The sequence below is a fragment of the Nestor notabilis genome, unplaced genomic scaffold (genome assembly GCF_000696875.1).
Source record: "Nestor notabilis isolate BGI_N333 unplaced genomic scaffold, ASM69687v1 scaffold27067, whole genome shotgun sequence".
NCBI classification, from domain to species: domain Eukaryota; kingdom Metazoa; phylum Chordata; class Aves; order Psittaciformes; family Psittacidae; genus Nestor; species Nestor notabilis.
This window is the reverse complement of record NW_009938219.1, coordinates 20,396-29,800: the sequence shown is the minus strand read 5'-3', so window position 1 is coordinate 29,800 and position 9,405 is coordinate 20,396.

The following is a 9,405-nucleotide window of genomic DNA, read 5'->3' as shown; positions in this document are numbered from 1 at the left end:
AGGATCCAGCAGAAAAATGGCTGCAGACTGTAGGCATGAAAAGAAATAACATGCTAAGACACCCATGCTTGCTATTTCTGTGATAGATCAAAGGGAATCCCTTGGTCATTATGAATGGATTAAGAGGGGGAAGGGAACACTGGGGGCACAGGTTTTAGAGAAGTCCTCCTCCTGATGAGAGGGTTGTATTTCCAGACACAAAGGATGGGATTTGCCTTACCTGAGCTGTGAACATTTGAATTACTCATTGGGATTCTCAGTGTAAATCAGTTGAGAGAAAACAGGCTTTTTCACAGTGATTTATTCAACCTAGGCTAAGAAAAACCACCTGTATTCCTACATCTTTCTACAGGTGGTGAAGACAATCAGCTCAGACTAAGACATTCGGTGGGATTAATTTTGCCTCACACATTTCAGATTTACTACACAGACAAGACTATTAATACAATAGTGGTAACACGTTTTCCCCTGACGAGTGGGTTTGATAGCAGACTGCATACAGCACCCAACCAAGCTGCACTACTGTTTTACACCTAGCTGCAGACCAGTGTGTAGGTCAAAAGACCTAGACACAAATATAGCACAGGCACTCCTGGGCTCTCTGCAGTGAGTGGCAGCTAAAAGCCATGCTGATGGGCAGAGGAGAACGCGTTATGTCTGCCTTACCTAATTTAGTTTCCCGAAAGATTTTCTACTGGCTGATGGCGTTTACTCATTATTCAAAGACATCCTATGAAGTGTCAGTTAGTTAGAAAAAAACCCGCTTTTCAGCCTATTGTCAGTCTCCTTGAAAATAAAGGCTTTGCTGTCAGAGAGGCCCTGAAATAAGTTTTCCCATGATAAGTAGTGCTGAGGTAAGTCAGGCTGTGACAGCTCTTCCTGAAAGGCTGGATCAGCATTCAAATTGTTGCTTCATTTTAGAAACTTAACTCCTTCTCGCACTACAGTGAAAGAAAACAACAGCAAGGCTTATACAGACATTTATTTCCTAGAAGTCCGGTGTTAACATTTTATATGGTTCAAACTGTTAAATACAGTTACTGAAAACAAGAGCATAGCTGGAAGTGTGTATAGTAACTACAGTTCTCAACCCAGTAGCTGCAAGGCTAATAAAAACATTTGTGTTATTATTTCAGTCAACTTGCCACTCAGCTCTGCAGTATAAAAGAAAAGTTTAATGACTGGTATTTAAATAGTTCATAAAAATAACCCCAAAGTGCACAATATATATATAAAAACCACACACACTTCAGTCCACAGTCTGTACTGATGCATTTGAATAATCTGGTTTTGTCTTTTTAGTCACAGCTTGAAAATGAAGCCAAAGGTATGAAAACTGCTTTAATCAAAGTTTGGTCACAGTTTAAAATAGCCAAATACTATGGTTTAAGAGCACTTGTGATTTAAAAAGAATTAAAACACAGGACAGGAATTAGAAACAAAATCCAGAGTCTCCCATGTTTTGGTGTTATGGTCCTGATGATGCTTTATTTCAGACCTTTTCCACAAAAGCAAACACAGGACGGGGCTGTAAAGACAGCAAGATGCTTTGTGTTAATGCAATTCAGAAGAACTTGTACCTGCACACAAGCAAATACTTTTAGTGCCACCTGTAAAATTTTAAGGGGAAAAGAAAAATGGCATCCAGTGACAGATGAGCAGGAATAGAAGGTGGTGCAAATTCTTGATAAGCAGTGAACACTGTGGGCTTGAGTACACACCTGGTTTATAGGAGCACAAGAAATCTGGAGAGGGACTTTAGGGATACGAGAAGGAGGAATGGTTTTAAACTGAAAGAGGTGAGATTCAGATTAGATATTAAGAAGGAATTGTTCCCTGTGAGGGTGGTGAGGCGCTGGCATAGGTAGCCCAGAGAAGTTGTGGCTGCCCCATCCCTGGCAGTGTTCAAGGCCAGGTCGCATGAGCCTTTGAGCAACCTGGTCTAGTGGAAGGTGTCCCTGCCCATAGCAGGAGGTTGGAACTAGACAATCTTTAAGGCTGCTTCCAACCCAAACCAGTCTCTGACTCCATGAAAAGGTAAGGCTCAGCCCAGCAGCAGTGCAGTGGGACTGGCTGCAGTGGTGCAAGGGCCACTGAAATGTCTGTCTTGGGTAAAAGTTTTAGGAGGTCAGTGTAACAGAGAGCAGGCAATTTTGTAAACTGCATTTCCTCTTCTCCTAAGTTTCATTTCTGGGCCATGTTTATTCTTTTTAGAAACCCTCACCATTTAATCAACCTAAGTTGATTAAACATGCAATTTATTAGTTATTTAGAACACACAAAGAGCTGTTTGTCATCTGCTTTAGAGTAAGAGGACATTTCCATACATACCTCGCTATTCTGGAGTAAGCTGCAAATACCATCTCTATGCATTTGTACCCACCAGCTTCTGTGCTGCTCCAACTCTCCATGCTTACACCATTCCACTCACTGGGAATAGGATGGAAGCAGGGATACCCTTTCCTATTAAACAAGACTCGGGTGGGATGTTGAACATGTACTACCTGGGCTCAGAGAGGGGAGTTTTGCTGTAGACTTCAATGTAGACAAACTTAGGTCAGTGCCAGAAAACTCAGTGTAAACAATTTATTTGCTGGGACCCAACCCTGGGCTGGACATTTCAATTCTCAGTTCAATCTCTAACTGTATTTTTGGAATGACAGAGCATGTTTTTAAAGCCAGAACAGTACTAGTTTTCATTAACCAGTATCTAACTCAGAGAGTGGAGAGCAAACACAGAGTTACCCTTTCAGAGAACAACCCAGTGGTCATTGACTCCAGTGGAGAAGGGCAGCTATAAATCAGTTTAATCCTTAAGTTCCTTTCACCTGTGCCCTTCTTCCATTCCCCCTGTGTTTTGCTCTCACATGCTCCCTGCAAAACTAAACCCGCCTTCTCCTGACACCAGATCCTATTTACCTAAATTAGTCCTGCTCAACATACACTCACTGCCTTTTTAAACAAGCTGTTACCACTCTGATTGACAGCAGGAAGCTTCACATCTCCCCTGGCTCAGCTCAGTGTATTTTCCTCTGTGTCTATCATCAGGCTTACACCACTTGTTTTGCTGGGAGAGGTAGTCCTGTGTGTGCTTGGGCAGACTCAGTGACTGATTACAGGAGATAATTTTGGAATGTAAAAAAGACAACTTGAAAACTCTATTCCTGTGGTCATCCTAACAGCACAAGATCAGACAGTGAGAGAAAGAAGGTGTTGAAAAGGCAAGGAGCCTGTTGGGGGAGCAAGCGTAACAAAAAAGAACCACTTCTGGGACTAAAAGCCACCAAATCCAAGAGCTTCGATTTGTGAAGTAGGTCAGTATTTATCTTCCTCTCTCTAGAGGGAGCCTTCAGATAAAAGTTAGGAAAAATAATGTGTTCTTGTGAAGGAAACTTGTTTTCTCTCAAGGCAAAAGCTCATGCACAAGCCTTACAAAGAGATATAGTGTCATCTGGGCCAAAGGTCTTCAGCAGGTTTTCATCCTGCTGTCATAAGGAACAACTTAAATCTTTGCTGTGACAGCAGTGTCAGTGGTATTTCACAGCTAAAAACATTGCCAGAACAGAGGGGGAGTGATAAAACCTGCTGCACTGCTGCAAACTTCAGAGAGGATGCTCCCAGGAAGCAGCGTTTTCCTTGATGATAAAAAATCATCTTCTTGAGCATCTTCCCTTTACTTTCAAGTTGAGATTCTACAGGGAGCCTTGGGGCAATGCAGAAAATCCTGCAATTCCTTCACTGTCCAAACATACTGCTTCCCTTGGCTGCTCACCTGCTGCCAGGTAGTTGGAGTGAGAATTCATCATGGCAAAGGAATGACGCCACTTGCCCATACAATAGTGGTCAGTTTTATGACAACTCACAGAACAGGGACGATAATGGGTCCAGGCAAAACTCAGTAACCCAAGTCCCTCATTACATATCAACACACACATAGAGAAGGAAAGTAATAGCCAGAAGCTGATAGAAATTAATTTGGTGGGATTAAACTATCACAATTTATTCAGTTACGTTGGAGACACATATTTACACACTGGAAGAGAACTGGGAGGTGTTACAATACAATTAGAAGAAAAGATGGTCAAATTGCAGAGCTGTGCTCCTAGAAAACACTGACATGAACAAAACCTAGCAAGATTTTTTTTTCCATGTAAAATCCCACTATTCTGAAAGACAACAAGCTCCACAAGATACTGGTCAGTAAGTACAGTGTACTAAACTTGCCAAGTAGAGTGAGAAGCAATGCTCAGCCCTTGGAAAACTAAACCACTCCTGAAATTAGTGATAACAACAAAGGTGAATCATGTACTCATTTTTACCTGAAACTTTCTTGATTACTTGGTGGTGGCACAGAATTTCCTTGGGACAGGACAAAGTAGAGGTGTTAATGGTCTTTCATGTCTGAAGGAAGCCCTGACCTGTGGTAAAACGTTTGTATTTGGTTAGTACCTGCAAAGGTGCTGAATTCAGTCAACAGGGATGTAAAAAATGTGTAAGGAAGCCTGGAAAATACAAAAGACATAAACCCTTCAATAAATTCAAATTATTTAATGTCTAAGGAGCCAGCAACTGGAGACAGGCAAAACCTCAGTCATCACTGGGACTGACATCTCTTCTGCACCATCGCAATAGTTATCTGTCTCTTCCCCATCATTTCAACGTCAAAGTGCTTATGCATTTAATGCATTTCTTACAGCACTGCTTGAGATAGATACATGCTATCAGGCAATTAAACCAGAGGACAAGAAATTGAAGCCAGATCTTCATAGACTCAACCTACCACCCCATCACCAGAACAATTCTATACTCCTCATGGCTTCTGGTTCCTGATCAGGCTGCTGATCAGCTCATGATCATGGGACAGGGGATGGTTTGGCTTTGTACAGTTCTGATGAATATTCATTTCTATACTAGTGTTTTTTTATGTATGCTGATACCATTCTCTCTTGGCATCTCTTCTTTCCAAAGACTTTGCCAGTAGGCTGTGCTCTCTTGTTTTCATTTTGCTTTGAGTTCGATGTCCCCACATAGCACCAAATTCAATGCCTTTGTACTCCACCTCTTCTGTTCTTGGCAGCAAAATGTTGTCCTGCAGCAAACAAAGTTTCAGAGATGGCCAAAGGCTGGTCACGAGGGAAAAATCTCCCAAACTGGGAAAATGCAATGAAAAGTCATATGTGACTGCACAGACTTAAACCTAAATTCCAGAACTTTCGGTTATTGTCAAACTAGGGACCACTTTTTTTCTTCTGAAGGAACAAAGATTTCCTGTTAAATTTTGCATGCAATTTTGAAGAGAAAAATCTGTTTCTTCCTCAATATTACACAACAGGTCAGCGCCGAAGGGATTTAGCACATTAATCCATCCTGAAAAAAGGATTGAGTTTCTGATTATTATTGCATACTATTGTCACATATAGAAACAAAAACTTCTAAATCCTAATTGGAAACATCCCAGTGTGGTCTCCCGGAAAGGACACGGCCCTGTAAAACTACACATTGTAGACCTATTTCCTATGTGCTACAAAACAGAGTTTTGGTTGTTGTTACCCAGATCCTATTGGGAACAGCAAGGAAAGACATATGTAGTATTTGTTAATTAGTTCCTAGCCCTGGTATTTTAAATTTAAAGAAAGATACATATTTTTTTATTTTCTAACCCATGAGGTAGATGCAGATGTTAAGTGGACTTTGAATCACAGAAGGGTTGAGGTTGGAAGAGACCTCCAAAGGTCATCTGGTCCAACCCTCCAGGCAGGACCACCAAGAACCAGTTGCTGAGGACCATGTCCACACAGCTTTTAAATATCACCAGGGATGGAGACTCTACAACATCTCTGGCCAAGCTGTGCCAGTGCTCAGTCATCCTCACAATAAAAAAAGTGTTTCCTGATGTTCAGTTTGTGCCCACTGCCTCTGGTTCTGTCAGTGGGCACCAGTGACAGAGCCCGGCTCCATCTTCTTTGCACCCTTCCTTCAGGTATTTGTATTCATTGATGAGATGCTCCATTTCCTTCATCATTTTAGGGGCCCCTTGATGGACTCTCTCCAGTAGCTTTATCTGTTGTACTGGGGAGCCCAGAACTGGACACAGCTGGGAAAAAAAGATTTATAACCCTCTCTAACAGTGATTTCCTCAGCAGACATAAAGCAAACTTCTTACCCTTATACCTTTTTAGGACCATGCACAATCCTTGTTGTGTGTCCAGCCATCCACCTCCTTATTACCAACCAACCCCGCCCAGAGGAAACACACTGCATCTTTTCCCTGTACTGGAAATGCTTATGCCACCGGCTCAGGCAAAGCATAGCTATCACTTTTGATGGACTAAGAGTCAACGTGATGACATTCAGGTGATGGCCTCAAGTTCAAGAGGACAAGGTAGGGAGGTTGCCTGGGTTGCACTGTTAAGAGCAGCTGTAGGTAGGCAAGAGTACTAACAGCTGAGCACAATAATGTCACCATTCGGGATTATTCTGTTACAGTCTGACTTTTAGTCCTATGCACTGTCTTGTTCCAGCCATGTATAACCATGATGTTAGTCTCCTACAGATGGAAGGATCATCGGTGCTGCCATTGCAAGCAGTTGCCCACATACTTTTCCCTTTACTAAGCATTTTCAGCTTAAAAAGACTGAAGTTTGGGGCTCAAGTTGATCTTCCTTCAGCCACCTGGAACACAAGTGGCTCGAGTCAGCTGCTCAAGCATGGTGTATGTGAGCAGCGCCTGCCCCACCGCCTGCCTAAGCGCTACAGATACTGTTCATTTGAAAGCCAGGAATGTCTCTGAAGAACACTGTTTTTCCCCCCAAGCAAACACCAGCTAAGAGAGAAATTAAAGTCATTTTTTCTAAAGAGCAGAGGAAGGACAACCTTGTTTGTATGCCCCTTGACACAGCTGGAGATATCACTGAAAGCGTGCTGCTGCACTTCAGCAACCCCAGGGAACGGGGACTTTGCTTCACTTGAGTGCGTGTGGGTGCCTGCGTGGGGTGCTGCACAGTTTACATCTGTACTAAAAGAACCTCCCCCCCTCAGTAATGCAATTCATAAAAATAACTGAGATTTGTTATTCAGCAAATCAAACGAAAAGGACCAGACAACAGGGATCCATTTTTGTGTGGCTCTAGAAGACAAAAGAAACTGAGATCGTTACCCTAACATGACAGAACAGAAAGGAAAGTGGTTTAACTCTCCCAGAGTCAAACCCTTCTTGTTTCATTTGGGAGGTAAAGAGACACCTATTTTCTCTTCATATCTCTACATTATAGCTGTTAAGGTCATAGCAAAGGGACAAACTTCCCTTTCCCCCTCAGCTTCACTTTCAGCTTATGTAATTTTCCAAGTTAAGAACAGTTTGTCCTGAGACTGCAAGATAAGGGGATGCTCAGCTTAAATTCAGATAACCCTGCAGGTAGTTTAGTCAGAAAGAACAGCAAGGGAAATTTTGCAAAATGGAGATTTATACCCAACATCGACCCATAAGGAACACTGATACCATGACACCTTGGAAGAGAATGGGGGGGGTGGCCAAGAGTTTACTGCAGAGCTGTCCAAACACACCTTGCTCCCAAATTCAGTCTCCTTTGGAGTCAGTGTCTCACCTTTGTTCGAGCGTTATATTCAGAAGGACTAGGTGTTGACCCAGGGGCAGATCCCTCAGACTGCTGACTCCATGCTCCATCAGTGTAAGCACAAATCCTGCTGGAGTCCCAGGCATATTGCAGCTGCTATATCTCTTCAGGAACAGAGTGCTGAATAGTGATTTCAATTCACTTCAGTGCTCCCATGTTTCTGCCACCATAAGAGATACTGTCTGCACAGCGGAGCACAAGATAACGTGGAACAACATAGTCCAGTAATGTTTCATGCATCTTCTCCAGCTGGAATGAAATACTGGCAGGCAACTTGCTCATCTTGCATAGCTTCATCAGCCAACAACACTTCAGACATCAGAAAACACGCATAAGGTGTAATGAAAAGGCTTCCAAAGGGAAACAAGCATCTAGCTTCCAGGAGACAAAGTGGGAGGACTTAGAAAACAATTAACATTCAAGCTGGAAAAGGAATCTTTTTAGTGCTGTGTGAATTACAGTTGAAAATGCTCTTTTAAATATTCTGCCCTACCAACAAGCTGTATGACCACAAAAGCCAAGGTGACATCATTTCAGAGAATATGACTGCAAAATGCTTCAGCACAGTTTATAGGATGTTTAAAAAGAGAATTTCCCCTGAAAATACATAGCTGTCCTGTGACATGCACATGGAAGTCCACTCACCCTTCACTGCAGCAGCTCACTGGTCTACAATTAATGTCATGGATTGTGTTAACATTTTGTTTCCTCAAAAGTGAATTACTGCTGGGCAAACAAAAGGGAAGCTTTATTTTCTTTCAGCATTATCACCCAAGGGAAAATACAAGTCTTCTCTAGGTAGCAATGTGCTCTGTATTGATAAACACCATGGACTCCCCACTTCACAGGGGAAAAGTAAAGCCCAAAATGGGGCAAGACTGAGCACCGCTGGTGTGCTGTGTCACAGCATCTACAGACCGTGAGGCCTGCTTACATAGGAGATACAGGAAAGCCCTGTATCTAGTCTCCAGTGTTATTCTCTACACCAGTTTTGTCAAAGTGCATCCGCAACAGCATGCTGAAAAGTGAAATGGATCAAAGGAAGAGAGAGTTGACTCTTCAAAGATCCCTTTAGAAAAAGGGATTTTTTGCTTATTCATCTTGACAACATCCTTCTAAAAAGGTACTTTTGGCCAATCCAGGTTTTTAAATACTTTTTATTTTTAAAAGAAACTGTAAAATATGACAACAGGACAATAGGCGTCATTCAGCAATATCAGTCTCCGCTCTATAGAGGAAATTAATAAAAAACATTAGCATTTTAAAAAATAAATATGACTAACCATATGGAAAACAGGAAAATCAAATTCATCTTCAACAACACAGACAAGTATAAATGCTGAAATGTTGCTGTGCAAGGTAGAGGTAGAGGTAAACCAGACTTCTCAGACCTAGACCAATTTTGGACCTGTCCCCCTCCATGCACACACTCCCAAAAGTTCCTGTTGCTAATACTTTAATTTGAATCAGCCTGTCAGCCTCATCAAACTCAAACAGGCCTGTGTGCTCCTTGTCATGCTCTGAGCCAGAGAAGTATTTCAGTTTTTGTAGAAATTAGTTGCTAAGCAACCTGCCCCCTGGTTTTGCAACTTGTGCAGCAAGGAAGGAGGCAGGAAGCTGGATTTTAGCTACTACAAACCAATGAAATGCTCTCCAGATGATGCCCACTAGGACAAATAGATGGTAGACCCCTTTTAGGAATTGCAGTAGTCCATCAGCTCCTTGGTGATGCACCCAGTGAACATGCAACACTGTGCCTGGAGTTCCTCCA